Below are 10,697 nucleotides of genomic sequence, written 5' to 3' on the forward strand. Positions count from 1 at the left end.
TTTGTTTTCTTTCAAGCACTTTGAGCATTTGATTGAACCTGCCAGAAGGGAGTTTGCACTTTTGGGACTATTCCATTCAACAACTAAAGCGCAACTAAAGCATGATTAAAAGCAGGTAAAGTACTTGAAAGAAAATGAATACTTTTTGGACCCAGGTCTGTTATTTTCATACTGGTACTGAATTGGTCAGGATGGGGTTAAGCAGTTGCAACGCCTTTGTAAATACATTATAGTGACAGATACTGATAATGCAGAGGTAGCTAAATAATGATACATTTTCCGTTAAAAAAATGACCCTAGAATGTTTGCCCTTCCGTCACGTCCACAAATGAATGCTTCTGCTATAATTCAATAGGTCCATCTCTGCTCTTGCTTCATACATTACATTGTAATTATGTATTTTTGATGGATAACCCTATAGAAGCATGGGGTTACCGCCAGTTGAAGGGAAAGACATTCTATCAGGGCAGAGGTGGAGCACAAAACATTTGACAGCACAGCATCCACAAATAATAGATGCATTAGGGTAAAACACTAAATAATGATGATGACAGATCTGCAAATACCATTGCTGTCTTCGGGCTAAGCTTTCTCATTGCCCTGTGTCATCAGTCAGCTGCATGAATAGCCTATCTGCAGTGTCGGATCATTAGTATTGTATTGACATGAACTATTTGGACTGTTGGTGAAATTTGTTCTATGAGGGAAACCTTATGAAATTCTAGCCATCATGTTTGGAGAAAATGGTTTCTTGGTTAGTTTTTTTGTTTTTCACTATGCTATCAGTCAAAGTACAATGGAACGTTCTATATAAGAACACAATACATAAATAAGAAGTCGTTAATGCCTTATGTTAATTTTGCATTTAAACTTTCACGTTGAGCCACACGCATATTTGGCTGCATGAACTACTTTAATGAAAATAGCGATAAAAATAATATATATATATATATATATATCATCTTAAAAAGTATTTATTATTCTAACATAACGGGGAAAGGTATTTCATAACATTTAGATAATGGTGTAGGCATGGGCATGCTGAACGGGGACTAATGTATTCAGGACATCTCAATATTGTTGCACAAAATTATTATATTCCCCACATATTCAAAAGAAAAATGGTTAATAACCTCAAACGGAGATACGCCAGACGAATAACAAAAAAACATTTTATACCTGGTCAGTGTGTCATTGGGTTACTTTTTGTAGGCTTAGAAAAACCTGCACACCAAAAATCAATGATAGTCATTCGGGAGTAAAATAGAGAACATGAAAACAGATAGCTGAGTATTGGAAATATAAATTCCTCCCAACACATAGATAGGCTATATATCCTATTCGTAATACACATTTTGTAAGAGAGTAAAGACATGTACATTCTTTCCTCGGACACTGTAATTATAAGTCAATTGCGAGCTATCCAAAAGTCAAAATGCATTTAAAAAATTTAAAAATCTGTGAGAATTGAGGCACTGAAATGGAAAAATATAACAAAATAAAGAGGAACAAAAATAGAGAAAAATAAGAAAAAAAGAAAAGGTAAGAGAGGAAGAAATTACTCACCAAGGAAAATTTCAAGAGTAAAATTATTCAAAGAGCAATAAGAGATCAACAGACGCAGAAAAAGGTACAGTACTGTCACGGCAGCAAGGCAAGCACCGACTGTAGTGAAATTCAGCAAAGAGCCACTATCTGCATGGAGCAAACCATTTATTTACCATAGGGGTGGAAACAAGGGATCTGTCTCTGCACAGTGCACTGGAAGTTCCATTCCCACCGCATGATTAAGGCAAAGACTATTCACCCCCATGAAAACCATGTGAAATGTTGATAATCATTTATATGAAATAACATTTTTTACTTTGTTTCCCATTTCAAATTGTGTAAACACAAATCACAATTCGAATGACTGCAGCTGACTGCTGAGGTACAATGTAATGTTGTAATTTGTTTGTGCTTAGCACTGTTATCCTACCTGTTAGTGGCTTGCATAATCTCATTTTTCAACGGAATTGATTTGAGTTGTTTTACAAATGTAATGTTTATATTTAGTTTGTATTGTTACGAACAGGTAATGTAACAATTATACACTGTAATTGCACTGTACCTGCCATTACCATGTGAATACTTAAGAGGGACATAACTTTATACAGCTATAATCCTGATCTTGGTCGACCATCACTGAATCAGTGAATGACTGCAGTCTATTCTAATATGCAATTTTAGGATCAAATCAAAATGTATTGGTCACATACACGTGTTTAGCAGATGTTATTGTTGATGTAGCAAAATGCTTGCTCTTCTAGTTCGATAGTCCAGCAATATCTAACAAGTAATATCTAACAATTTCACACAAATCTAAGTAAACGATCATGTACTGTGTTGGCTGTTTTCGGGCACTTTTAATCAAATGGTGCAGTAACTGAAATACACCAACTCAATTGTCCATTTATGGGCTATAATCGATTGGAGAATATATGTTTTTTGACATTTTATTGAGATAGTATGAAAATCAGAAGAGGGTACAGTGGGAAGGGTGATCAACCAGAGGATTGAACCTTGGTCACCAGTGGGAATAATTGCATGGGACTGTGCTAGGAGTGCTACCACTCAACTATAGCTCTGCACAGAGATTACAAGATATTTGAAATTAGTTCAGTGCAGTTTAAATCCATTGGCATGGTCCTCCATGCTGCTAAGGTTTTGTGCAGAGTGAACTGAGGGCCAGTGCTCCTTGGCGTTGCAGCGAGCTGCTGATGGGAGTGTCTAACACTACCCCGAAACAGTAGTGTTAGCAGCATAGCCACGGAAAGTAGTTTGGGGGGGGGGTTTAGATTTTTTTTCAGGGTGTGCTGCAGCACTCCTACTTTCTGTGGCTATGGTTAGCAGTCTGGCTGCCCAGGGTTTATTTTCTCAGTGTTCAGACCGCAAAAGATGCTCTCATCTTACAGCAGTGTCTAGCTCTACAGTGCCCTATTCGTCTCTCTTGCATCAACCCACACGTACACACGGGTGTGTGCACAGCCACGCACGCACCGCCCATACCAGGCAAGGGGAGGTCAGCAAAGGGCCATGCCAGTCAGAGACATGCACAGCCAGAATTAAGGGCATGTTATCCATGTGTGGATGTAAAATCTCACAGGCTTACTCAACTGTTTAACTGTTACGGTTTTCTAGGTGTGAAGGAGAGTCGGACCAAAATGCAGCGTGTAGATTGCGATCCATGTTAAATCAACAAAACGTAAACACGAATCAATTACAAACACTACAAAACAAATAAACGTAACGAAAACCGAAACAGCCTATACTTGTGTCAACTAACACAGCGACAGGAACCAGGACACTAAGGACAATCACCCACGACAAACTCAAAGAATATGGCTGCCTAAATATGGTTCCCAATCAGAGACAACGATAAACACCTGCCTCTGATTGAGAACCACTCCAGACAGCCATAGACTTTGCTAGATAACCCCACTAGCTACAATCCCAATACATACACACCAAAACCCCAAGACAAAACACACCACAATACAAAAACCCCATGCCACACCCTGGCCTGACCCAATACATGAAGAAAAACACAAAATACTTAGACCAGGGCGTGACATTAACTTTACTTGTCTTGGTGTTTCTGTTGAAATGTACACTGTGACAGTGTTAGCCAAGCCTCTGGTCTTAGGACTGAAACAAAAAAATATGCCTTAAGGTGGCCTAACATGAAAATATAAGATGTATGGCATGATGGATGTACACATCACACAACTTTTAACAGTGATATAGGAGCAGTTTGTCGAAAGGATTCCACTAAGCACCGAGTCTATATCAAACACTAATAGTCTTATGACACACTATAGTGTGCCATAGGACAATGCCACCATCTCTTATGACCGAAAAGAGCTTCTGGATATCAGAACAAAATATTACTCCCCTCGTACTGTACAAAGATTTTTTCTTTAAAGAGTCGGACGCGAAGGATTTACTTCAGACACCCGACAAGGCCCTATTCCCTGTCATTCACGGGAGAAAGAGATGGAGATATCGAGGATGTAGGTCGGGCTGCCTTGTAAGGATCCGACAGCGAATGGGTCATCTGCCTCTACCATCAGTCTTATTAGCCAACGTACAATCATTGGATAACAAATTAGAAGAGCTACGATCATGAATATCCTACCAACTGGACATTAAAAACGGTAATATCTTATGTTTCACCTAGTCGTGGCTGAATGACAACATGGATAAAATAGAAGAGAGAACAGCTACCTCCGGTAAGACAAGGGGTAGCGGTCTATGTATGTTTATAAACAACAGCTGGTGCACAAAATCTAATATTAATGAAGTCTTAAGGTTTTGCTTTGTCTGAGGAAAAGTACAGTGGGGCAAAAAAGTATTTAGTTAGCCACGATTGTGCAAGTTCTCCCACTTAAAAAGATGAGGCCTGTAATTTTCATCATAGGTACACTTCAACTATGACAGACAAAATGAGAAAAAAAATCCAGAAAATCACACTGTAGGATTTTTAATGAATTTATTTGCAAATTATGGTGGAAAATAAGTATTTGGTCAATAACAAAAGTTTATCTCAATACTTTGTTATATACCCTTTGTTGGCAATGACTGTCACGCCCTGGTCAAAGTATTTTGTGTTCATCTTTATGTATTTGGTCAGGCCAGGGTGTGGCATGGGGTTTTTGTAATTGTGGTGTGTTTGTCTTGGGGTTTTGGTGGTGGTATTGGGATTGTAGCTTAGTGGGTTGTCTAGCAAAGTCTATGGCTGTCTGGAGTGGTTCTCAATCAGAGGCAGGTGCTTATCGTTGTCTCTGATTGGGAACCATATTTAGGCAGCCATATTCTTTGAGTTTGTCATGGGTGATTGTCCTTAGTGTCCTATGTGTACTCTCTGTTAGTTTGCACCAGATAGGCTGTTTCGTTTATTGTTTTTTGTAAGTTCGTGTTTCTTTGTTGTATTAAACATGGATCGCAATCGACACGCTGCAGTTTGGTCCGACTCTCCTTCATCACCACTAGAAAACCGTTACAGAATCACCCACCAACCAAGGACCAAGCGGCGTGGTAAACAGAGGCAGCAGCAACAGCAGCAGCAGGAGAAGCGACAGGTGCAGCAGGAGCAACAGCAGCAGCAGCAAAGGCAGCAGCAGGAGCAGAGGCAGCAGCAGGAGAAGCAACAGAGGCAGCAGCAGCATTGGGAGAGGCTGCACTCTTTGGATAAATGGACTTGGGAGGAGATCCTTGACGGACAAGGACCCTGGGCAGAGCCATGGATGGAATTGGAGCTGTCGGCGAAGCAGAGTGCTGAGTCTGAGAGTGTGGAGGATGTATTGGACAGAGTAGAAAGAAAGGTGTGGGCTTGGCATAGCATGCACGGCATACCAGTGCCAGCACCACGCATCAGGCCTACAGTGCGTCCCACCTGTTCAGCGCTGCCGGAGCCTTTCTCCTCTACAGCGCTGCTGGAGTCTCCCGCCTGTTCAGCGCAGCCAGAGCCTTTCTCCTCTCCTGCGCGGCCGGAGTCTCCCGCCTGTTCAGCGCAGCCAGTCTACAAGGAGCTGCCAGTCTGTAAGGAGCTGCCAGTCTGTAAGGAGCTGCCAGTCTGCAAGGAGCTGCCAGTCTGCAAGGAGCTGCCAGTCTGCAAGGAGCTGTCAGTCTGCACGGAGCTGTCAGTCTGCACGGAGCTGTCAGTCTGCACGGAGCTGTCAGTCTGCACGGAGCTGTCAGTCTGCACGGAGCTGTCAGTCTGCACGGAGCTGCCAGTCTACACGGAGCTGCCAGTCTGCACGGAGCTGCCAGTCTGCACGGAGCTGCCAGTCTGCACAGAGCCGCCAGAGCTGCCAGTCTGTAAGAAGCCGCCAGAACTGTCAGCCTACATGGAGCAGCCAGAGCTGTCAGTCTGCATGAAGCAGCCAGAGATGTCAGTCTGCATAGAGCAGCCAGTCTGCAAGGAGCAGCCAGTCTGCAAGGAGCTGTCAGTCTGCAAGGAGCTGTCAGTCTGCAAGGAGCTGTCAGTCTGCAAGGAGCTGTCAGTCTGCAAGGAGCTGCCAGTCTGCACGGAGCTGCCAGTCTGCACGGAGCTGCCAGTCTGCACGGAGCTACCAGTCTGCAAGGAGCTGCCAGTCTGTAAGGAGCTGCCAGTCTGCACGGAGCCGCCAGAGCTGTCAGCCTACATGGAGCAGCCAGAGCTGTCAGTCTGCATGAAGCAGCCAGAGATGTCAGTCTGCATAGAGCAGCCAGTCTGCATGGAGCAGCCAGTCTGCAAGGAGTTGTCAGTCTGCAAGGAGCTGTCAGTCTGCACGGAGCTGTCAGTCTGCACGGAGCTGTCAGTCTGCAAGGAGCTGCCAGGCTGCAAGGAGCAGCCAGTCAGCACGGAGCCGACAGAGCTGTCAGTCTGTAAGAAGCCGCCAGAGCTGTCAGCCTATATGGAGCAGCTAGTGCCGCCAGTCTGCCCAGCGCCGCCAGTGCCACCAGTCTGCCCAGCGCCACCAGTCTGCCCAGCGCCACCAGTCTGCCCAGCGCCGCCAGTCTGCCCAGCGTCGCCAGTCTGCCCAGCGTCGCCAGTCTGCCCAGCGTCGCCAGTCTGCCCAGCGTCGCCAGTCTGCCCAGCGTCGCCAGTCTGCCCAGCGCCGCCAGTCTGCCCAGCGTCGCCAGTCTGCCCAGCGTCGCCAGTCTGCCCAGCGTCGCCAGTCTGCCCAGCGTCGCCAGTCTGCCCAGCGTCGCCAGTCTGCCCAGCGTCGCCAGTCTGCCTAGCGTCGCCAGTCTGCCTAGCGTCGCCAGTCTGCCCAGCACCGCCAGGCTGCCCAGCGCTGCCAGTCTGCCTAGCGTCGCCAGTCTGCCCAGCACCGCCAGGCTGCCCAGCGCTGCCAGTCTGCCTAGCGTCGCCAGTCTGCCCAGCACCGCCAGGCTGCCCAGCGCTGCCAGTCTGCCTAGCGTCGCCAGTCTGCCCAGCACCGCCAGGCTGCCCAGCGCCGCCAGATCTGCCAGTCAGCCAGACTCTTCCAGATCTGCCAGTCAGCCAGACTCTTCCAGATCTGCCAGTCAGCCAGACTCTTCCAGATCTGCCAGTCAGCCAGACTCTTCCAGATCTGCCAGTCAACCAGACTCTTCCAGATCTGCCAGTCAATCAGACTCTTCCAGATCCGCCAGTCGACCAGGATCCGCCAGTCGACCAGGATCCGCCAGTCGACCAGGATCCGCCAGTCGGCCAGGATCTGCCAGGATCCGCCAGTCTGCCAGGATCCGCCAGTCTGCCAGGATCCGCCAGTCGGCCAGGATCCGCCAGAACTGCCAGTCGGCCAGGATCCGCCAGTCAGCCAGGATCCGCCAGTCTGCCAGGATCAGTTAGATCCGCCATTCAGCCAGGATCCGCCAGTCTGCCAGGATCCGCCAGTCTGCCAGGATCCGCCAGTCTGCCAGGATCCGCCAGTCAGCCAGGATCTGCCAGGATCCGCCAGTCTGCCAGGATCCGCCAGTCTGCCAGGATCCGCCAGTCTGCCAGGATCTGCCAGGATCCGCCAGTCTGCCAGGATCCGCCAGAACTGCCAGTCTGCCAGGATCCGCCAGTCTGCCAGGATCCGCCAGTCTGCCAGGATCCGCCAGTCTGCCAGGATCCGCCAGGATCTGCCAGTCAGCCAGGATCTGCCAGGATCCGCCAGTCTGCCAGGATCCGCCAGTCTGCCAGGATCCGCCAGTCTGCCAGGATCTGCCAGGATCCGCCAGTCTGCCAGGATCCGCCAGAACTGCCAGTCGGCCAGGATCCGCCAGTCGACCAGGATCCGCCAGTCGGCCAGGATCCGCCAGAACTGCCAGTCGGCCAGGATCCGCCAGTCTGCCAGGATCCGCCAGTCTGCCAGGATCAGTTAGATCCGCCATTCAGCCAGGATCCGCCAGTCTGCCAGGATCCGCCAGTCTGCCAGGATCCGCCAGTCAGCCAGGATCTGCCAGGATCCGCCAGTCTGCCAGGATCCGCCAGAACTGCCAGTCTGCCAGGATCCGCCAGTCTGCCAGGATCCGCCAGTCTGCCAGGATCCGCCAGTCTGCCAGGATCCGCCAGTCTGCCAGGATCCGCCAGTCTGCCAGGATCCGCCAGGATCTGCCAGTCGGCCAGGATCTGCCAGTCGGCCAGGATCTGCCAGTCGGCCAGGATCTGCCAGTCGGCCAGGATCTGCCAGTCTGCCAGGATCAGTTAGATCCGCCAGTCTGCCAGGATCCGCCAGTCTGCCAGGATCCGCCAGTCAGCCAGGATCCGCCAGGATCCGCCAGTCTGCCAGGATCCACCAGTCAGCCAGGATCCGCCAGAAGTGCCAGTCAGCCAGGATCTGCCGGAACCACCAGCCAGCCAGGATCTGGTAGATCCATCAACCTGCCTGAGCTTCCTCTCACTCCTGAGCTTCCTCTCACTCCTGAGCTTCCTCTCACTCCTGAGCTTCCTCTCACTCCCGAGCTTCCCCTCAGTCCCGAGCTGCCTCAGTCCCGAGCTGTCCTTCAGTCCCGATCTGCTCCTCAGTCCAGTGGGGTTCTGGGTGAGGACTACTAGGCCATGGTCGGCGGCGAGGGTGGACTATCCAGGGACGAAGGGAGAGGGGACTAAGACATTAAATGAGTGGGGTCCACGTCCCGCGCCGGAGCCGCCACCATGGACAGACGCCCACCCGGACCCTCCCTATTGTTTTGAGGTGCGTTCGGGAGTCCGCACCTTAGGGGGGTTCTGTCACGCCCTGGTCAAAGTATTTTGTGTTCATCTTTATGTATTTGGTCAGGCCAGGGTGTGGCATGGGGTTTTTGTAATTGTGGTGTGTTTGTCTTGGGGTTTTGGTGGTGGTATTGGGATTGTAGCTTAGTGGGTTGTCTAGCAAAGTCTATGGCTGTCTGGAGTGGTTCTCAATCAGAGGCAGGTGCTTATCGTTGTCTCTGATTGGGAACCATATTTAGGCAGCCATATTCTTTGAGTTTGTCGTGGGTGATTGTCCTATGTGTACTCTCTGTTAGTTTGCACCAGATAGGCTGTTTCGGTTTCGTTTATTGTTTTTTGTAAGTTCGTGTTTCTTTGTTGTATTAAACATGGATCGCAATCGACACGCTGCAGTTTGGTCCGACTCTCCTTCATCACCACTAGAAAACCGTTACAATGACAGAGGTCAAACGTTTTCTGTAAGTCTTCACAAGGTTTTCACACACTTGCTGGTATTTTTTCCATTCCTCCATGCAGATCTCCTCTAGAGCAGTGATGTTTTGGGGCTGTTGCTGGGCAACACGGACTTTCAACTCCCTCCAAAGATTTTCTATGGGGTTGAGATCTGGAGGCTGGCTAGGCCACCCCAGGACCTTGAAATGCTTCTTACGAAGCCACTCCTTCGTTGCCCGGGAGGTGTGTTTGGGATCATTGTCATGCTGAAAAACCCAGCCACGTTTCATCTTCAATGCCCTTGCTGATGGAAGGAAGTTTTCACTCAAAATCTCACGATACATGGCCCCATTCATTCTTTCCTTTACATGGATCAGTCGTCCTGGTCCCTTTGCAGAAAAACAGTCCCAAAGCATGATGCTTCCATCCCCATGCTTCACAGTAGGTATGGTGTTATTTGGATGCAACTCAGCATTCTTTGTCCTCCAAACATGACGAGTTGAGTTTTTACCAAAAAGTTATATTTTGGTTTCATCTGACCATATGACAATCTCCCAATCTTCTTCTGGATCATCCAAATGCTCTCTAGCAAACTTCAGACGGGCCTGGACATGTACTGGCTTAAGCAGGGGGACACGTCTGGCACTGCAGGATTTGAGTCCCTGGCGGCGTAGTGTGTTACTGATGGTAGGTTTTGTTACTTTGGTCCCAGCTCTCTGCAGGTCATTCACTAGGTCCCCCCGTGTGGTTCTGGGATTTTTGCTCACCGTTCTTGTGATCATTTTAACCCCACAGGGTGAGATCTTGCGTGGAGCCCCAGATTGAGGGAGATTATCAGTGGTCTTGTATGTCTTCCATTTCCTAATAATTGCTCCCACAGTTGATTTCTTCAAACCAAGCTGCTTACCTATTGCAGATTCAGTCTTCCCAGCCAAGTGCAGGTCTACAATTTTGTTTCTGGTGTCCTTTGACAGCTCTTTGGTCTTGGCCATAATGGAGTTTGGAGTGTGACTGTTTGAGGTTGTGGACAGGTGTCTTTTATACTGATAACAAGTTCAAACAGGTGCCATTAATACAGGTAACTAGTGGAGGACAGAAGAGCCTCTTAAAGAAGAAGTTACAGGTCTGTGAGAGCCAGAAATCTTGCTTGTTTGTAAGTGACCAAATACTTATTTTCCACCATAATGTGCAAATAAATTCATTAAAAATACTACAATGTGATTTTCTGGATTTTTTCCCTCATTTTGTCTGTCATAGTTGAAGTGTACCTATGATGAAAAGTACAGGCCTCTCTCATATTTTTAAGTGGGAGAACTTGCACAATTGGTGGCTGACTAAATGCTTTTTTGCCCCACTGTATGTCATAGACCACACTATTTACGAAGAGTTTTCTATATTCATATCTATATTTTTCGTAGCTTTCAATTTACCACCACAAACCGATGCTGGCAGTAAGTCTGCATTCAATTACCTGTATAAGGCCATAAGCAAACAGTAAAACACTCATCCAGGTGTGGCACTGCTAGTGGTCGGGAACTTTAATGCAGGGAAACATGCA

At 48.1% G+C, this 10,697-nt stretch overlaps 1 protein-coding gene across 1 annotated transcript in view; it reads right to left on the reverse strand.

Annotated features, from left to right (window-relative positions):
* The window catches only part of raly (RALY heterogeneous nuclear ribonucleoprotein), a 161,156-nt gene extending 159,508 nt beyond the window's left edge, over positions 1-1,648 (reverse strand). Inside the window, exon 1 of the mRNA XM_024444889.2 lies at positions 1,567-1,648. The gene's annotated coding sequence lies outside the window, so the exon portion shown is untranslated. The remainder of the gene's footprint in view (positions 1-1,566) is intronic.
* Positions 1,649-10,697: the final 9,049 nt, after the last annotated feature.

The sequence above is a fragment of the Oncorhynchus tshawytscha genome, linkage group LG02 (assembly GCF_018296145.1).
Source record: "Oncorhynchus tshawytscha isolate Ot180627B linkage group LG02, Otsh_v2.0, whole genome shotgun sequence".
In the NCBI taxonomy this organism is placed as follows: domain Eukaryota; kingdom Metazoa; phylum Chordata; class Actinopteri; order Salmoniformes; family Salmonidae; genus Oncorhynchus; species Oncorhynchus tshawytscha.